At 32.6% G+C, this 22334-nt stretch overlaps 1 protein-coding gene across 1 annotated transcript in view; it reads right to left on the reverse strand.

The window, feature by feature from the left end:
- klu (klumpfuss) overlaps positions 1 to 22334 on the reverse strand; it is a 107610-nt gene that overhangs the window by 25939 nt on the left and 59337 nt on the right. The window contains exon 2 of the mRNA XM_036359046.2: positions 11871 to 11931. The gene's annotated coding sequence lies outside the window, so the exon portion shown is untranslated. The remainder of the gene's footprint in view (positions 1 to 11870; positions 11932 to 22334) is intronic.

Here is a 22334-nt window from a genome sequence, read left to right on the forward strand (position 1 = left end):
ATATGCTTATAAGCGCTTACAAGTGTTTGTATGTGTTTGTGATTGCCGGCAGTTGGCAACACTTCACAACGTTGCCGCCGCCGTTTGGCATGTGGAATGCGCCGAAGGGTGATCCTTATCAGCATGTGGTGCCGTGTCGCTTTCATGTTGTTCAAATTGCTATTGCTTTTGTTGTTCTTATCGTTGTTGTTATTGTTGTTCTACTTTACAAATTGCTGGCGTTACATAAAAGCTCATTTACGCAAGTGTTGCCACAAAATAAGTAGTCGGCGCGGGACTGAGTTGGAGAACATATGTATATATATGTGAAAGTGGGCACATATGTATAAGTTATATGAAGGACTTAATGTGATAGGCATTAATGTAAATTCCGAAAGGCATAAAATTAACTTTACATTTAAATTATTTTATACAACTGATCGAGTTAAAAAACAGATAGTTTTTTTGTTGTTGTAGCAAAAGTTTTATTGTTGTTATACAAGTATTCTCCAAATAATTTCGAGAAAAGCTGCCGAGTTGAAAGTTTTGAGCTATTAAAATCTGGGGTGGTTCCATTTATGCAGACTCGACTGTCGTGAGAACCGCCGATTTTGGCCATATTGCCCGAAATTTCAAAAATTTTGACTACATTGTCTTGACTTCAGTCTTACTGAATCGATGACTTTTCTACTATCTCATTTCTATGCTGATCAGTATTTAATTTTTTATTATTTTGACTTCAGCGCCACCTAGCGGAATTGCTTTTTGCAAGTAGAATTCCCTTTCCTTATCAGTATATAACTCTAATATAAGTGAAATACTGTCATAGATCTTAGTTTAATACAGGCGCAATCTAGCACAATAATTTTTTGAAACTGCTGTTCCCTTTACTTAGCAATATACATTTTCTCTGTGAGACAAATTGGGTCATAAAACGATTTTTTTACAAACTTGACGCTTGCGTCACCTAGTGGACTTGCATTTACTCCCTTAACAACATATATCACGAATACGAGTCAATTGGGGTTATAAACATAATTTTTATAATAAATTGATTCTAGCGCCACCTAGCGGAATAAGTTTTTGCAAGTGTAGTTATATATTTTTATCAGTATATATCTACTATATGAGACAAATCGGGTGATGAATTCGATTTTGCCAACGATTTGGCGTTTACGCCACCCAGCGGAGTCTTGCAACATGCTACTTAATGCACGGAAGATAAATAAATTAATAACATTTCAGTTCAATTTCAAAAATATGAATTTTCGCTCACAAAAACCCTGCGCATTGCCGACATTTAAGTATTTTAAATAATGCCTTTTGTGCATAAGTAAAAAATATATAGTATGAAAAAAACTTAAGTTTGCAACTTTTGGCAAATGAGCAGTGCAAATGTAATGTTGCATTGAACAAACTGACGCGATATGTAGCGGGCCGTTGTCAGCTGCCGCCATCGTGATGCTAATCAAGATGTTGCACTCTGTTTGTCAGCGACACATATGAGCGCGACAACAACACTTCCGCGCTAAGTATACATATACAATTATATATGTATTTTATATATTTGTAAATATATACATATATATGAAACTACATATACATCAGCGCGTTGCTCTGTCTGCCCTCAGCGATAAGGATCTGCCGTTGGCACGCTGACTACTCCTTGAACTCCTACAAAAGCGAATATGTGAACATTCATACATAGATTAATGCCTGACACTACGTAGCGTCCATTTTAATTGTTGTTGTTGTTATTTAAATGAATTTATGACTGCACAAGTGTGCGCCACTGCTGCTATTCTGCGGTTTTCCTGTTTATTTACCGAATGTGGTACGCGGGCAAATGCGCCCCACCCGTCTGCGCGCCACCGCTTCAATAGGTATGCTTTAATATATATGCATTTGCTTGTGTGCGCTGTCCTCTTTTGCGTGTGCGTCCTGCTTTCGACCGCTGTGGCATATTAAATCACTTGACAGACGCACCTTGCGGTCGCGCTGCATTTTCCCACACTCTCACATACCGCCGCCCAGGCGCTGCGCCTGCCGGCCAATCCCTGGCCAAACATTACGCGCCGTTGGTGATTCGTGGCTACTTGTTGCCGGTGTTGCTGTTGTTGTTGCGCGCTAACATGCAACAGCGTTTCAAATGCAAAACCGCAAAGCAATAAAATGGAATTTTATTTGCTAAGCGAAATCTTATGTTGGCCATAATTTCAAAATCGCAGACAGCTGCAAGAGCACAACGCACAGCTCCCGCATTAATTATCAGGTTCGGAGCGTTGGCGCGGTCTGCCAAGCTCTGAAGCATACATATAAATGAGTGTATACATGTGTGTGTGTGAGTAAAAGTCAAGCCAAGCAACTGTCAAACAAACGAGCGTGGTCTTGTGGCAGCTTGCGTACGATTATAGGGTTTATAGTGGCCAGAACGGCAGCAGCAGCAGCTCCAAGTGACAACTTGTTGGCCACAAGCAAAGCGAAAGGCAAATATTGTCAACTCAACTGCAACACCCGCATTAAAACAAAAGCCACAAACAAACGCGTGTTGCCTGCCACTTGTGCGCGTTGCCTGCAACGTGCAACAGCCAGTCCGCCAACAAGTGGCAAATTCAAATGCAAGCTGTAACTGTAGACAGCAATCAGCAGCTCAGAACACAGCAACAACACAATTTTTTAAGATATATACACATGTACGTATGTTTATATAATATGTGGCATGCAACAAGGTTATACCTGTCTGGCTGCCGCCGTTGCGGTTGCTGTCACCCTATTCAAATGGCAATAAAATCAATAGTTTCTGACTGAAATCAAGATTTTGCACCGCAACTTTGTCTTTAAATAGATTATTCAGCTTGGAGCTCTAACTGATTTGCTTGTGGCAGCTGTGGCGTTGCGGTGCTGCTGCACTGTGTCGCCAGCCAAAGACAATAACACTAATGGTGCACGAGATTTCAATGTCCGCTTTGCGCCTAACAGCGTTCGATGTTCGAGTGAATTAGCGCTTTTATTTTGTTGTTGCATATGTGTATGTATATACATATATATATGTGTGCGTGTGTTGCTTGCTATCTACACGTGCTTTTCTACTATTTCGCGTCGAAGTCAACGCAGTTCTGGCACTTTGGGTATTTTCGCATTATTTTTTGTATTTTCATGCGCACCTATTTACTTATATACAAGTACATATATATATATATATATACTTATATATCAACATAGGTATTAGCATACATATATTCTGGAAATGACATTACAAAGTATTTGACCGCAAAATTTGATTTGTTTAAGTGCAAGTTGTCACTCAACCTGAGTGCGTGTACACATATATACTTCCCCTTACATATGTATGTGCATATGTACACTATATATATTATAATTATGTTTGTATGTAGAACTTCCTTAGTCGGTTGTCGACCGCAAAAATCTATTAGAAATTTAAATGAAGTCGCAAATGTTTATTAGCCAGCGGAAGAGAGGCATTAAAATGCAAAGCGCAAGTGCAAATAAAAAGCAGCAACAACTTTGTTTCAATAAAATGATAAGTTTTTTATTATAAAACTAATTGCTAAGCAGATAAACGTTGATCGTATATATATTATTTCTAGAAAATTGTTAATTATATTTGACTGAAAATAAATAAGTAAGGGCAGGATTGAGCTATCTAATATTGGTGGCGGAGACACAGGGTGTCGAGAAAAAACGCTAAATAGGTTTTAACAGTAGTTAAACTATTTCTGTTGTATAATTTATTACTACAATACATTCAAATATAATGGAAAAAAAACTAAAAAAAATATTTAATAAAGTTAAACTATATTAAAACATATGACCAAAAAATTTTAAAATAAAGCTAAGTTATATGCAATAAAATCGAAAAAAATAAATTAAAATAAAATAAAACTATTTATATTAAAAAATTAAAATTGTTTAAAATTAAAAATAATGAAATAAATTAAATTAAATTTTAATAAAATTAAATTAGATAAACAATAAAAAAAGTTTAATATTCCAATAATTTATATTGCATTGATAGTTAATAAAATAAATTAAAATACAATACAATTAATTACAAAATGTAAAAAAAACCACTTAAAAACAATAACTACTGTTATAAAAGATTTAATAAAATAAAGCTAAATCCTTTGAAATAAAAACCAGAAAAAAAACTTTATTAATTAGAAAATAATTTATTTAATAACTAAAGCCTTTGAAATAAAAACCAGAAAAAAAACTTTATTAATTAGAAAATAATTTATTTAATAACTAAATATAAAAAAAATTCAATACGATATAAACAAAAGAAAAGAAAAATAAATTAAAGTACAATAAAAAGAGGTAAATATTTTTTAATTTATGTTGCATTAATTAAAATATATATAAAAAATAGATAAAATAACTTAAAATACAATACACCTAATTAAATAAATTTAACAGAAAATAATAATTTAAAACAACAATTACTGTTAAAAAAAAGAGTTAATAAAACAAAAACAAAATTTTTTGAAAAAAAAAATTTAAATAAAATTTAAATAAAAATGAAATGAAAAAAATATAAACAAAATATTTAATTAATTAATTTAAAAATATGAATAAATAAAATAAAAATAATTAAATAAAAATAAAATGAAGTAAAAATAAAATATATTATAAAAATTGAAATAAAATAATATACATTAGAAAATTGTATTGTTAAAAATAAAAAAGTTAAATAAGCAAATAAACAAATTAATTTAAAAAAAATCAATTAGAAAACAAATTAAAAATGTATTAGAAAATTAAATTGTTATAAATAAAAAAGTTAAATAAGCAAATAAATAAATTTATTTAAAAAAAATCAATTAGAAAAAAAAATTAAAAATGTATATGTCAAATAAAATATTATAACAAAATAAAATAAAATAATACGTATTAGAAAATAATATTATGTGTGAGTAAAATAATATAACACAATAAGCAAATATATTAAATTATATAACTGAAATAAATTTAAATAAACTATAAAAAGGTAATAATATAAATTAAGTGAAAAAATTATAACATGGTAAACAGATAAATAATTTAATACTTCAAAAATAAATTAAATGAAATTAATAAAAAAATAAGCTAAGACCAATTTAATTAAATTTAAATCAAATGCATTAAATGCTCTCCAAAAATTAAAAAAAAAATATAAGTAAAAAAATTATTTAATAATATTTAAAATTTTTTAAACACTTATAAGTAGACAAAAGTTCATGTAAGTATATTTCCCCAACTAAATAAATAAAAAATAAATTCCTTGCCACCACAATTCCATATTATTTCAGCGAACACAGAAAAGGTGTAAAATTACAAGTCAATTAACACTTGTAGCGATCGACTGACAAAACAAAGCACACACACCCACACCTAGCCATGGAAACACACAATCGTGCATACGTGGCGAAATGCAAAAGCGGAATGCCCTAATGACAAAACAAGATCAAACAAAATTTTGTGGCGATAAGCGTATTTGGATATGCAAATGCAAACGGTATTGGCAATGGGTGAGAAAAATAAACACAAATACAAAACAACAACACATACAACGACAGTTAGCCATAGCCATTAATAACGCATACGAAATAGCAAATCACAGCGCCAAATCCCGATTGCATAAATTAAAATGTTAATTCGCTTAAATGAACTGCCACAAAGCCACATCGAAACAAAAAACCAACAACAAATAACACAGCAAAGCAAATTATTTTCGTATACTTGCAGCCGAAAAATGTCATTATCCATAAAGAGGGAACACCAAATGCGGCAAAGTGCAACAAAAGCCAGCAAACGAGCAGCGCTAAGCAATGCGCTTGCGCCTGCGCTTGCAACGGCGAGCCATCTTTGTGCAATTGAGTGCGCCGCTGACGACAGCAGCTTTGCGCAAAATTAATTAGCATATCAAATACAACATAATTGCGATAATCGCACGTTAGTTGCCGCGGCAAATTTGGTGAATTCGCTAAATTTGCTTACCGCCGCGACAGTTGCAGCCGATCAACCGGTCAACGAGGCAGCCAACCTGCCAGCCAATCGGCAATTTCATAGGTAGCCTGCCTGTCTGACTGTCTGCCGCCTGCCGTCTGCGCCTTAGACTGTCTGCATTTCCATATTTGTATGTGTTTAATTGTGTGTGTGAGTATGTATGTGTGTGTGCGGGTCTTATGGCTTTGCGAGCCACTTGTTTACGGTCCATTTATAGCGCTCTGGCTGTGGCATGCTGCGCTGCCGCTACGCGCTTGTCGCTGGTCAGCGATGACCGCACGCCGATAATGTACTAGTACAATAAGCGTGCCATTTAAACACAATAATTATTATATAGACAGTTGTTATGAGTTAGTAGCTGCTGGTCAAAAAGGCTTTAGAAGGGGAAGTGCATAATTTTCCGTTGATTCGTTATGTGGCAAACGAATTTTTGTGTAATTGCAGCTGAGCGTTATGATTTTGAGGTGGAAAATAACAATCGGATATTATAATTGAATGTTGGCAATAAAAAAAGTGTTATTGTTATATGATAGCCTATTAAGTATATGGTAAAAAGTGCGGTCTAACTGTATGGGAATGCCAAATTGTACGCAATTAATTGTTTCCTTCTATTAGTTTCTTTATTTAATTGTACGTTGAAGCCAGTTATTTAATTCTTTTAAATATCATCCTAAATGTAGGCAACATTTAAATTCTCGTTTTACATTTTATTCTCTATTAAATAGTCCTTTTCGTGCTTTTTTATAATTCGTGCTACATAAGTCTTCCCGTACATTTCGGTATATAACTTATGGCTTCTCAGCATTAATTTGGTTTTTTTTTTTATTACAAATTTTAACTTTTTGTGCTGCTTACTCTCTCAATAACATAATTATTATTTAAAAGTAGCCTAAAATTAGGCGCTAATCGAATGTCGCCTATATGTATACTAATAATGGAAAACTGAAACCTTTTTAAAGTTTTCAAAGTATTTTACCATATTTTTTATACAGATTTTTTAAAAGTACTTAAAAAAATAATATTCTTTAAAGTTTTTTTTTTCATTGAGTCTTTTTATACCGCACTTCGAGCATAATATATGATTACATATGCATGTGCTGTAGCCCACCGTTTCTGCAACGGTTGCATAAAAGTTTATATAAAAACGTGAAATTTAATACCGTTATTACAGTTATTCAAAACCAATTCACAAATTTCAAAATTGCCAATAAAACGCAACTTGTAAGGCGGCTGGCCTTTCGCGGCAGCGTCATTATTCAAATATATCAATCAAAGGCGGCAAATGATTAATAAAACGAAGAATTACAGTCACCAAGAGCGCTGTGTGGCGCCACAAACAAAATATGTCGCATCAGCATTAGCGCTACAAATGAGGGCAGTTGTCGCCAAAGTGAAATGTAAATTGTCTGCTGGTCAAAAAAAAAAAAATATGTGACAACAAAACAGCAATTAACCGTTGTAGTTAGAATTAAATTTATGTGTGAATGAAAATTGAAATGTTTTCGCGACTGGTTGTTGCCATTGTTGCTTGTGTTGTTAGTGGGGTTGTTGGATTTGGTGTTTGTGGTGACGCTGTTAAAAAGTAAGTACTTCTCATGTTCACATTGCTGTTGTTGCAACTAAGCAACTGTCAGCTGTCAAACGTCAGCGAATTTTTTGGTTGTTGTTGTTGTTTGTTGATTTGTTGTTACACGTCAGAGGAGAAGCAAAAACATTTAAATAAAATAATTTTATTGCCAAAAGTGAAGTCCAAAAGCGGAGTTAAGTGGAGTGGCAGGGAGCAGGCGCGGGGCGCACTTACACTGTGCTACTTAAAAATTTAACATTAACGAAATTAAGGAGTAAAAAGTCGCTAACGAGAGTACATATGAAAATTAAAGAAAATCCAAGTCTCGTAAAAAATTCAAGAAATAATTTGTTAAACAACAAAAATATATTGTTGTTAATTTTTGTAACAGTGTGTGCGTGTTGCTCACTCACATGTTGCTAATGTTGTTGCCAAGGTGTTGCGCACTTTTTCAGAAGTTGTTGTTTATGTTTTTATTATTTTTATGTCTCCGCAATATGTTTTGCGGCCAGTCAAATTACACACATTTGACCTTAATCGCTGCTTGCCACTTTGTAGACAATAAAAAAAATTTTATTAGCAACATTGCTATTTCACGTTTATTTAATTTTTTCTCTGTTTTTTTTTTTTTTGTGGTGAGACGGCTTTGCGTAGATTGCACAGTAGCAGAAGTGCCAATTAAAAAATAACAAAAAACGCAACAAAAAAACGTAACGAACTATTACACCAAAAATGGTGAAAATGAAGTCATGCGAGTGTTTTTAAATATTTTTCTTTCTTCTTTTTTATTTTTGTTTTTGTTGATGTTTATATTTTATCGCCAAAATCTATAAAAAAATTATAATTTAGTTACTGTCTAGCCCTATTGTATAACGTGATAATACTCTGAGAATGGACAACCTCACTTTTTGCACCACAAATTTGTGAAGAAATTCGGCCATATACTCTACATTATCTGCTAATAAATTTACTTATTACAATTTCTCATAATATAGGTTTATATTTATTTTACACCTAATGTCATGTCTGAAGTTCATAACTGAATTCGTGTTTGACTAATTAAATGAAAATAAATGAAATATTGTCAACTCTAGAAAACATAAGAAAACTTTTATGGAAATATGCGAGTGGCATGAATTAGTCGATATTTTCTAAACAGCAAACTGGTGGAGAGTGGTTCGTTTCATGAATTGCTACTTTTCACTTAAATTAAGTAATTAAGATTAAATTACTTTATTAATGTATAAATGTGAGCACGACTTAACCTAATTCGTCGCTAGAATATCTTAACTTCGAAAAGCGATTTCTTATGCTTTAATATTTTCAGAGTAGTACATGAATTCAAGTTCAAATGAAGTAATTTATTTGAAATTATGCGTTTTATAGAGTAATGTGAAAACCGCTTAAAACATATCTCGCCAACAGAAATGACAGTTTTAGTTTGTTTTATTTATTTTTAGAAAAAAATTAAATTTTTTTAGACACTTATTGTTTTTACAAATATGTACTAAATCTGCTTTTTAATTTACCGAGATTTTAAATCATGTTTGTTAAATATTTATTGGAAACAAATATGTAGAAAACAACAACGCTGTGCCTGCCTTACAATTTTGTATAATTTTCGAAGTTCCTAACTGTAAGTATCTAACTGTGGGCATAGTTCATTTAATTACCGTAGATTGCTAGAGACATAATTTATGGACGAATCATGTAATTTATCAAACGAAAGTTCGTTTTCAGTTCTTAAAATATATATTTAATGTTGAATTAACTATATTTACAATTATTACTGTCCAGTATTTAATTACCAACATTAAACCCTACTAATTACATATTTTACGTAAATCACGTACATATTTAGTGGTTTAAATCGGGGCAGGCTTAACAGTAATCTTGACCTGGACACTTGCTTAATCAAACAAATACAATTATTAAAACTTCTCGCCTAAACTCTCAACAAACCATCACATAATTAATTATATGTAATTAGAAAAACATATATTATAAAAACAAAAAAAAATTGTTTCTGTTATTGAAATTTTGCATGCGATAATCAGTCAAAGCAGAATGAACAAAAAACATGTTTGAGATGAAAATTAGCGGCCTAAGTTGTAGTCTAACTTCAAAATCAAGCTTTGTAACATATGTTTTTATATACAATTAGAAAATTTCCGGTGAATACCAGACAAATTTGGACGCTCTCAGCAGTTTAAGCTAACGAAAAGCGCGCTGCTACTATTATAGGAATACAGCGCGCGAGAGAGAAAGAGACAGCTAACTTGTAGGAGTATAGAGAAAGAGGCTGTTGCATTGAAAATTAGAAACTGTCACAAACAATCAATGCTGTGTGCGATTGTTTGAAATCATCACAATCAAAGCGACAAAATGTCAAGTACTTTCAAGTAAATACATTTATCTACCTAGTAAGCGCTATAAAATGGCAACGAAATATACGAAATACAAATACCTATATATGATATGTATATATGTATAATATATATAGCTTTAGTTATGTCTGTATGTGTACAACACATCATCGCGATACCTTGCTGCAACGCGCTTAGATCATAACAGCAATGACTTGTTGTTTGACAAAACTGGCAATCTGTCCAAAACTTTGTGGCAGCAGCAAAATTTCAATGGCAAGTCATGTCAACAGTGCAACTTTTTCAACTCCAAAGCGTTTCGTAGACTGCTATTGCTTTTTTACAATTTTTTCTATTTTTCAATGTCTGCGTTGCAAGCGCGGAACTGGAAGGTCATGCGCACAAAAATGCCAATTCCAGCGAATATTACTACATTTATAGGTGGACGTTGCAGATAAGCTGCACTGTGTACTATGTGTCGAGCAGTGATGACAGCTACTTGCCACAATTCCATAAATTCATGATTTTTCGATAGCTGCATTTAGCGCGGCAATTTGTTGTTGAATGCAGCGCACAGCTATTGAACGCTTGATCGTCAAGTGATTTTCTCACTTTTTATAGTTTTGCAAATATTTGCAATTAGTTGAAAATTAAACAGTAAAATTTTGATGTCACTAATCTGTGCATAGCATCAATGTGCATAGAAGCAAAGCGAAGCAAAAAAAAACCATACTTGCCACTTATGGCATGCCATGAGTTACAAACATATAAAAATCGACATGCCACAGCAGCAACGGCGCGCGCTACATACCCAGCAGACAATCAATAAATTTAAGTATGTGTGTGTGAGTGCATGAAAATGACAAAGTCAACGATTAGAATCAACTGGCCAAACGAGGAAAGGCGCGTCGCCGCGTCAATAACAGCAGCAGCGTGCAGGTGAATTGCATTGCGGCGGGCGGACAGCATAGAAAACTTTAGCTCAGACAGCAGTTGAGCCCATGTTGTACGCCTGTATTTGGCGTGGACTATGGAATTTTTCGCCTTTTCGCAGCAGCGCAATTTGATTGTTGCATTTGTAGACGAGGCAAAACACAATCAGTGAAGCGTTGATGCGCTTGCCTGCCGGTTGGCCTCGCCTGCTCCTACTTGGCAGCATTTTAAGCAGGAGGTTATAGTAATGCTGTTGTTTTTAAAGCTGTTTGTTTTCAGTTATTTATTTTTATCTTTTTATAATACTACTTGGTCAAGCGTCACTTGCACCGAGCTGGCAATACGACGCGCTGTGACGAGTGTTATGAGCTGTCACAGTGACAAGCGCGCACTGCACTTGTTCGCACTGAAAACACATGTTGTGCACAGAGAGTCGCTAGCTAACCGCTTGATTGTCAGCGTAAAGTGGAAGAAAGATTTATGAAGCCCAACGCGTTTATGGTCATGACATTGCCTGGTAGGCAGGCAGTGCGTAAGCAGCGCGATTAACTGACTTAGCTGAGACATGCAACAGTGTATGTAGTACGCATGTGCGCATATTTGGCGTGCAGCTGAGTGAGTGATGCCGGAAAATAGACGCGCTGCATATTACACAAATTTGTGTGCGGCGAATGGGCACGCGCGCGCATGCGGGCGACGCGTCAAAATTAAGCGCGTCATTTATAATAAAGCAAGCGATGCGCGCGACGCGCTAATAAGTCGAAGTGCGCTTAAAATATTTTAATGATATAGGTGTTTGCGCTGCGTTATCGCTGCTATGGTACACACAGCTCGAGCGTTTGTTACACTTTAGGCAGCAGAAGTAGGTTGTTTGGCATGCGTCAGCCATTTTTGGCAGGCACGCATGGAATTTACCAAGTGTTACCTTTTAAAGCGTGTTTTTTTGTTTATGTTTACAGTCAATTGATTAAAATGATATTATAAAAATATTTCTTAGTTAGCAATTTTAGTTTACTTACCACAATTATTTGTAGTTGCTTTAATTCGTATTTAAAGCATTTTTAGTACGCGTTGAGTTGTCTGAAAGTAGAAGAGAAGGAAAAACTAATTAGTAATTGCAAGGAATTTGTTGGAGGGTGCCTCCTTCATCTATAATATAGCATTTAAATAAAGATTATATTAGAATTTAAGCGCTTTTTAGTTAACATGATTATACCATACTTTGAATTTTTTACAATTTTTGTTCTTTTACTTTTGCGCCAAGATGTAGGCAACACATGTTATCTTAATTTTTGATATAGAGAAGTCTTTGTGTTTAGAATATTTCACTATAGAGTGAGTAGGCAGCGCTGAATCTAAGTCTCTTTTCAGTTTAATTTATTAAATACGCGCTTTGTTGCGATTTTTATGAACTTAGTATTTGCGCCAAGATGTAGGCAACACTTTTTACCTCAATTTGTGATTTACCAAATTCATAAAGCTCAAGAGTTGTACAGGTGAAGTGCTAGCGCTGAATTCGCATCGCTCAGCTCATACATTATATTTTGCCTATTTAAAGTAGCTCTTAGTAAATCAGAAAAATACAAAAATCAACAAAACGACTTTTAAATCTGTATAGATCGAAAATTTTTGCTACACTCAATTTATAATTACAAAAAAATATTGACGTTTAGCAAACAACTCACCAAAATAAAAATAAACACCAAAATCTACCGGTGCGGGCATTGCACGCGAGCGCAAGTCATTAATCATTAGTGCTAAACGCTTTAATTTTCCTAATTAGCTAACAAACGAACGAACAAGCGAAATATAACCACTTTTTTGGAGCGCTGATCTGCATAGGCCACCAGCGCGCTGAAGAATTTAAACCAAAAGAGGTGTAGAAAGAGCAAGAAATAAAACAAAGCAACAAAAACAAAATACAAATTGGAAAAAATGGCTTGAGCGCTTGTGTTAGAAATACACATACATGTGTAGTAGAGCGGCGGGCGTTGGAGCGGGTGTGCATTATCATAGCGAAAAGTAACGAGCGCATGCACGCCTACAACGCCCCGCAGCAACGTACGGCTTACAAATTGTTTAGAAAAGGTGAGTGAATGTACAAAACGCAGAAAGTATGTATGTATATGTGAAAATCTTCGTTATAATGTGTGTGTGTGTGTGATTGGAGGTAAGTGTTTTTCAAACAACTTGTTGCATGTTAGCCGCCGAAAAACCATACAAAACGCAAAGACAACAATAACAATAAAGTGAAACAGGCACATGGAGACACGCCCCCAAAACGTGTGTGCCGCTTGACCATACACAAGCCACAACACAATTAACCATCCAGCGGACCCACCGAACGCTAATTAGAAATTAGAAATATTAATGAATGCTCATAATATATATTATATATATGTATATGTGTATGTTAAATGAGTGTTTGTGTATGTGCAACTTGATATTTTGAGGGTGGCAGCATTAAATTTCTTACAGCTGTTTCATAATATGCAAAGCAACGCGGTTGTACGAAAGACTGAAGACACAAACTCGCTGCGCAACATGCACACATATATACATAAGTTTATATAATATATGTGTGTCAGTGTGCACATTTCGAGTGTAAGTATGTATGTGTGCTCTGTTGTATGCGTAAGATAATCATGTTTAGTAGCGTCGCTAACACTTAATCAATCACTGTCCGCCACACATGCGCGCTAAAGCAAAAAAGAGCGCATGACAGTAAAGTACAACAACAACAAGGAATGTTACAATAAAAATAGAAAAGCAACGCTACCAAGAAGATACGCTGTTTACGCTTAAAGCCAAAGCTAAAGTCAGCGCTACTGCTGCTACCACATCCAGCGCTGAAGGTGAGTCGCGCAATTGCCAGCACAACAACAATAAATAAAATAACAAGAAAAATTGCCACTTCAATAAAACTAAAACGACGCGTGATGGTCGTTTGGTACGCGGTTCGCGCAGATTGGCTAAATAAACGCGTTAGAAACAAAAGCAAAAAAAAAACAACAACAACAATACAGCAAAATCTCTTAAAAGCCATCAAACAGTTAATGCGCTAAAAGACACGCTGTCTCGCGCATCGTCGCCTTTGCCACGCTTAACAAACACCAGCCAGCAAGTGCGGCAGCAACCTTCACAGCGCGCACGCTAAGCCGTTAAGCTGCATGCATAAGCCGCTCTAACCAGCCAACCGCCCACACCTTTACCCACTCCGCGGAAACGGTGGACAAGACGCGCGCGTCTTTGCACTAAACTTGCATGCGCACACCGGCATAATGGCGAGGGCGCACGCGCATGCGCAAAACGCTTGCAGCAAAAACAAAACAAAAAGTCTGCCTAGAAAAACTACAAGTGCCAGCTTTACATGCGACCAGTGGAAGCGTGACGCCGGCGAGCGTTTGTTGTTAACACATTCGCTTTACCACCCGCCGCTGGCAAGCCGGTTGCCGCGGTGATGGCGTTGTTGACGTTGACGCTGCAACCGCGCGCTCGCCATTACATAGGCGCAACAACATGAAATTAAATAGCTTTGAACAAGCGCAAAAAATATTAGAAAACAATATGCGCACAACAATAACAACGCCAACTATAGTCAACAAGTTGCTGGCCGTTCGCGGCTTTCTAACAACAAACACACAAACTATCGTGGCGCATGCGTTGCAGCCATGAAATTTAGTTTTTTTCAACATACTCGCTTAATATTGCAGGCACTTGTTGTTGCTTAAGCGTTGCAAGAGCGCTTTGCGCAGCAACAAACATTAGACGACCCTCACTGGTGTTGGATTTAGCCGCCGGTTGTTTTATAGGTTTTAACTATAAATCCAAACAGGTTTCGTGGCAGAATATTGTTGTAGCCTATTTTTCTTAGATGCTCGTCAAATATGCTTGTAAGTTTTAAAATCTTTTTATAGTTAATTTTTTTTCTTCTGTATGCCTAACAGTCTGTAACTATTTAACTAACACAAGATTCTATGCTTTCAATGCCTGTTATATGTAAATATGTGTGATTTTTTCCAAATAAAAGTATGTACATATTTTCTGAAGGTATTACAGTTTATTGTAAACAGCCACAAATTATGATTAATGATACAGTATGCCTACTAACCACTACAACAAAAACAACAGCAACAGTATTATCGATCTATTGCCTGGTCGCGCACATGCGTTGTCTAGCATTTACCGCTTCTCCAATTAGCCTCTAACCATTCGACAGCGTAGTTGCTATTAAATGAGTTGAATTATGTACTCATAAGCATATTTAGAAGTTTTTACAAAAATGAAATAAAGAAGCATCAAGTCGGGTTAACTATGGGTTTATAATGCATTTGTGTGTATGTGGGAGCTGTTGTGTTGATTTCTAGCCAGCAGCGCGCCTAAAGGATAATTGCGCGTCTCTCAAGGTCTCTGTTTTTATTTATATAGTAGTATGTACACGCATATATAAAGATAGTTATATTCGTAACATATACACATATACAAAAGATGTGTTTGTATATGCGTGCTTATATTCTACACCCAGTTTAAATCTATAGATTGCAATGAGCCACTGTAGGGGTTTATAAAGAAAATTAGGGAAGGTTAATTAAGATGAGCAAAGCAAACTCGGCAAGGAAACGAGTATATGGAATTAAGAGTAAATATTAAAGTTATTTACTTCAACATAATTTTTATTTTTAACCCTTATGTTTAACCAAAGATCTGAGTATTATTATTATTTTGTTTCACTTATTAAAATTTTTTAGAAAAAATTTTTTTCTTCAAATATTAATAGTCAGTGACAATTTAAAGAAAAAAAATAACAACGTAGAATAAAAAAATATACAAAAAAATATAAAAAAATAACAAAAATTGAACTTACAAATAGCTTTCTTTTAAGTTAAAAAATTTTTTTAAGCTATTCACACAAATACCCCGTGGTGGGTATCGGGATACCCGGTTACTAACATAAGGGTTAAGCAAAATTGTGTTTTTTTTGCTTTTTTTTTGTATAAGGACTATTTATTGTAAATTTTTTGCTGAAAATGTCTTCAAACCAATTTATTGTCAAAATACCTATATCAAAGAATGAGAAACAAACCAAATAATTTTATAAAACAATAATTTCAAACTATCGAAAAAACAATTAAACTTTTTTTACATTTTTAATTAATTAATTTGTTTATTTATATTATTTATTTTTTTTATAGAGTTTTTTTAAACAGTTTATATAATTTTAAAATAATCTTCGAATACTATTAACTACAATGATTAACAAAAAATAAACAAGCCACATTTTTTTTTTATATTTAAACATTAAATTAGTTCTACAACTTCTTTTGCGATTTCAAATATAAAAGCTATAATTTGTTAATAAAAATATTGAAAGAAATAAAGCTAAAAATTTAGTTTTAAATATTTCTAGCTTTTCAAAAAAATTAAAAAAAAATTTTTTAATTAATAAAAAAACTTGCTCATCATAAAAATTAAATAAAAAATTATAATAAAAAAAAAAACTTTCATTAGAATAAAAAAAATTTAATAAAAAACTTGCTTTTCATAAAAATTATATTAAAACAAAAAATTTAAAAAAATTGTTAAACACATGTATTATCTCCTTTGGAAAATATTTTAATATTTTTTTTTATTTTAAATGTGTTTTTTGTTTATTTTTAAATTATTTATTATATACATCTACATATACATAATTGAACCAAGTGAAATCAATTTCTTATACAACATTTACGCCGCTATTAGCATTAGCAACTCAACTTCATATACCCAAAATAACTCAACTCAACCTTCCAAAAAAGTTTAAGTTGCACTCTTAACGTGAAATCGGCACTCTTTTAGCTTGACAACATAAATACAACTATTACTGAAATTAGTTGTCATTCATAATGCAAAAAAAACAGCTCAGTTATTTTAATTTAAACTCAACTATGTCAGGCTTTTAATCATAATACAGCTATTAATATTATAAAAAAAATTTCTTTTTATAAAAAATATGCGAAAAAGTCAGTTTCGTGCAAAATAATAGCGTAGTAAAATCTCTAAAAGTATTTGTGTCTAAACAGTACTACGTACTTCACAATAATATAAGCTTATTAAAGGAAAACTTTGTTAAACCTAACACTCGGCTGTGCAAAAAAACATTAAGAACAAAAAAAAGTGAACAAATTTATAAAAAATTAATTGCAATTTCTATTTCATACACAACAATACGAACCGCCGACCTCGCCTAATTTGTCACAATAATAGTTTTGCTTAAAGTTTTTTCGCCAACAACAAAGCACTCTAGTTATGTACTAAATGTGAAAATGACGGGAAGTAAATTAATTATTTTTTATTTTACTTCAAGCAAAGACGAGCTATAGGCATTTTTATTAACTGAATTATGTAGGCTGTTGCTTTTTCTTTGCCACAATAAAATTGTGTAGGCTTAGTAAAGCTTTCACGGCATAAATCGCCAAGTTTTGTAGTTGTAAACCAACGAGCCAGTCAAAACATGTATAATAAAAATTAAAAAAAATTAAAAAGCTTGCCGAATTGTTGAAACTGGTGTCGCGCGGTTAGTTAAAATTGAGCGCTGGTGCCACAAATAAGTGCCAAATATACCTACACTTAAATATATGGTTGTAAATCTCAAGTATATTTTACCTAGACAAAATATTTTTGCTTCCCTCATTTCTATTTCACTTAATTACGCGTGTGTGTTCTCATTTTCAAGTTCCATTTTTAATAAAAAAATCCGTAAAAATTATCGCAATTGCAACACTTGAAAAAAGTGACTGAGATCGAAAGCCATTTTAGGTAGCTTGGCGTAAAATGTTTTTAAAGGCTATTAAAGTTGTGTGGATGTTTTTTTTAGATATATATATGTATATATATATACTAATATAGAAATTAATCGCATAAAAACTTAGTTTCCTTACAACCAATTTAAGTGATTTATTAAAGGTGTGAAAAAAAGTTGAAACTGGTAGCCATATTTGTTAGTGTGGCTACTCTATATGAACTCATTAAATGGAATACACAAAACAACAACAAACTAATTTATTGAGACTACACTGTGACATTTGCGTGACATTTTGTGCTTTTTAAGGCACACTAAAATTAAAATGAAGGCAAAAGCAATGAAGAAATAAATTTAAAAAAGTTTAAAATAAAACAAAAGCAAAAACACAAATTAAATTATTTAAAAAATTTTTTAAAATTATAAAACAAAAATTAGAAAATTTAACATAATTAGAATGTCTTAATTTTTTAAAATTAAAATTTTAATGAAAATAAAAAACTAAAAAAGTAAATATTTTAAACCTAAAAAAATTAAGAGAAAAATAAAAAAATTTAAAAAAAGTATAGAAAATTGAAAAAGATTTAGAACTTTTTTTTTATAAAGGACAAACTAAAAAATTAAAAAACGATTGCAATTGTTTATAATAATTAAGAAAATAAAAAAAAATTAAAATTAAATTATAAAGATAACAAAGGTAAACAAATTTGAAAAAAATTATAAAAAAAAAATAAAATTAAATGGAAATGAAAATGAAAAGTGTTGACATATTAACACAGTCTATAATACTGAAAAATATTCAGAACTTTTTTTAATTAAAAAAATTATTAAAATTTTAAAACAATTATAATTCTAAATTTAAAAAAAAAAATAATAATAATAATTTAGTAAAAAAGTTAGAATGAAAAGAAAAGTAAACAAATTTAAAAATAAAAAAAGTTATTAAAATAAAAAGAAATTAAAAATTTGACAATAAAATTAGAACATAAAAGTTATAGAAATTTAAATAAAAACAAATTTGTACTATTAAAATTATTTATTTTTTTTATTTTAAGAATTTTGTAAAAAATTAAAAAAAAAGAAATTTTTTTATTCTAAAAATAATATAAAAAATTAAAAAAAATTACAATGTAAGAAAATATTAGATCAGAATTTAAAAAAAATATTAAAAAATTTATAAAAATAAAAAAAAAATTTGTAATAAAAAGATTTTGTACATAAAAATTAAAGACAAAAAACAGCTAAGTTCATGTGACCAAACTAAGTAAAATTTGGTACGACACACAAACACATACGCATACACATAAACGTAAATAGAAAAATTATTTTGTTTAATTTCCAATTATCGCCGAATGCAATAATTCATCGCATCAAAAGCATTTGCTTCTCAAATACATTTTTCAACACACATATACACATATACATAGAAGCAAGTAAGCTCATGTGTACGCCGTGACATTTGCACAGATGACTGCGCTTAATTTGCACTTTGGCTAATAAATTCATTTTAATGATTCTAATGGCACAGTTTGCATTTCATTAGTTATAAATCAGCGGTTAACAGAAATAAGTGCGCGCCGACAAGCAGCGCTTAACGGCCAAGCCAGCCGATTGCATAGGCGAGCATATAAACTGTATTGTATGTGTGTGTGTGTGTGTGTGTGTGGCGCGAGTTCACACACTCAGCTGCGGTTGGCAAACAGTGTGCATTTGCTTAGCGCGCAGTCAGGTGTTTTAACTATAAAAAGCAACAACACAATGAAAACAACAACAACTATAGAAAAGACAACAATAATTATCATATAACACTCCCACTCCAACATTTATCAACGGGCGCTCCCACCCTCTCCCACCCTCTCGCACTCTTTCCTCACCCTCTCGCACCGCTTTCGCTTGCCCAATCATTGCCGCAACAGCGTTCATCGCTCACTATCGGCGCCTCCATAATTTCCAATACTCATCACTGTTGACTTACGACTTTTTAATGGCAAACGCGTTGACAGTGTCAAGCACTGCTGACAGCACGACTAAATGCTGCAATTGTCATTTGTTTATTGTATTACAACATTCGTGTGTGACAGGGCGCTCGTTCGTGCCACAACCATTTTTGGTCAAACGGGTAAATTTATTTCTTTATAATTTAACTTAGAATCATTGTCGCTCACTATTATGCTGCATATGGCATGCATTTATGCAAATTATTGCATCTGGTTGCATAGCAGATGCTGTCAGCTCATCATTAGCATTGGGCAAAAAAGGCAAATTAATGCAAACAAACAATTAACAGTTGACATTTGTTAAATATTATTGCTACTGTTTGCTTAAATTTGCTTACATTACTCACTTTTGCAATAGTTGTTGTTATTGTGGTTTTTTTTTTGTGCTTTGTTGGCATTATGTAAATTTTAGGAGCTGTGGTAGGTAGCAGAAAGCTTGACTATCGTGTGTAGCATCTGCTGTAAGATTGTAGGTAAATCAGGTACTACTAAACAGCAGTGATATGCTGTGGCATATACACAACATTTTATATAATAAATTTATAATTTAATATAAAATTTATTTTCCTCAATTATCAAGATTATTTAAGGTAAAAAAAAGCGTTTACATTAGTCGCACCGAAGCCATATACCCTTCACAAATACAAAAGATTGGTCGCTCAAGATTATGCTATAGTGATTTTATGTAGATTCCAGTTTGCAAAAAAAACGATTTAAATTTATTAAGTTGTTAATAAATATTCGTTTTGCGTAAACGTGGCAACTATGATTAAATTTTTGTTTCATCAGATTTTAATAATTTTTTATTTTGTAAACTAATTATTTTGAGAAATCGATTATATTGCTACATTTTTTTTTTCAACATGTATTGCAATATCACATAAAAAAGGTGGCAACCTTACTAATGTTTTTATTTTTCAATAACTTTTGTTATGTCAAATTGAAATAATATTTTTTTTATTTAGTCTCCCGCTTTATTGGTTTGAGTTTTCCAAGGCCACGGTTGCCATCTCAAAGAAAAAAGGTCTGCAGTTTTATTGGTAACTCTCTAAGTTTTTTATATGTGTAGTTTAAGTTAGTTTTATTTTATTTTGTGCATTACTTTTCGTAGACAGTGCATTGAGTAGCCAAAGTAATGCCCGAATACAATTTTGTAATAAAAGGGTTACCAGGTGACAAAATTAATTTTTGTATTATTTAAAATTAAATTAGACTTCATAAATAATTTTTTGCAAGCATTTAATATTAAATAAAAATGAATAACTTACAAATTAATCATAATATTTAAGAAAATATTAGTGTTGCCACTAGTAGGCTACTTTTTTATATATCTATATGTATATTATGTAGTAATTACTGTAGTAACTCTAATTTTTTTTTAATATTATGACTAATTTATTATTTATTAATTTTTACTAAATTTTAAACTTAATAAATTTGCTTAGAGGTGGCCACTCCTTTTTCCTTTTCAACGTTTTTTTCAAAAATCTTACGATTTAATGAATTTTTTTTAAATTTCAATAGTTTTTCAGTTTTAGTACATATCGGATATCTCGCCATTTTTAGAAAAAAGTACGACAACTACTTTTTTTATATAATAATAATTATTTTTAACATTGAAAGACATTTTCATTCGTTTTTGTATATTTCTTGCGTTTTTATTAGTATTTTCAGTTAATTTTTGTTAAAATATTTTTTTTAATTTTTTGTTAATTTTTTAGTTATTGTATTGTTTTGTTGTTTTAGATGTTTGCTCATCACTACAAAGATATTACAAACTTTCCCTTTTAGTAATTGGAAGTTTATTTTTAGAACTTTTATTTTTATTTTTCACTTAAATCTCTCATAATTCTTTATTTTCTTTTAATTTTTTTTATGTGGCAACCCACTTTGCTTAGCCGACAAATCGCTTGTCGCATGTCAATACGATCAACTGGCTTGTTGTAGTAATTATAATGTCGAACATTGATTTGAACGCCTTGGCTTTGGAGAATGTGGCAAACATGCAAGCATGCTACACATACACACAACAATAACAAAACAACAAAAACGCTTGTAACAACCAACTAACAAATGTACACGTGTAAACAAAGTAACAAAAATAGCAACAAACACTAAAGCATACTTTAAAAGCATTTACTTGCCACAAAAAATGTGTTGTTGCGTTAAAATAACTGCATTGCAACAACTTGTGCTGCATTATCTCTGACAACGGCGACATTGTGACAACAGCAACAACAAACATAATACTAACAAAAAGCACAAGTGACAATGCTGAGTGCCAAAAGTACAAATACATACAACAACAACACACTTGCATGTGGATATTTGCATGCCACACTTGCAACAGCAACACTTTGCTTAGCGCAGGAACAACAATTTCGCAAATAACCGACAAACTAACTGACCACATGACTAAACGTCTGCCAGGCAACTTGCTTTATTAGCCTTTTCCGCTATTGCAGAGCTGTTGCGGGAGGCTGCCCGGCAATGGCTGTGCTGTTTGCAACTCTCGCACACTCGTGTTGGTGTGTGTGTGTGTGTGCCGACAAGCATGGCTTTACAGCTACATAAGTGCCTTGGCGAGCGACCACACTGCGTGCCACAAACATTCGGACAGCTTGCCCCAGTCTGCTGTGCCTCCTACAAGCACCACGCCAATCGCATGGTCATTTAGCAATAACTGTAGCTGCAACAAGAGGCACCAA

This window comes from Bactrocera oleae, chromosome 6, assembly GCF_042242935.1.
Source record: "Bactrocera oleae isolate idBacOlea1 chromosome 6, idBacOlea1, whole genome shotgun sequence".
NCBI classification, from domain to species: Eukaryota; Metazoa; Arthropoda; class Insecta; order Diptera; family Tephritidae; genus Bactrocera; species Bactrocera oleae.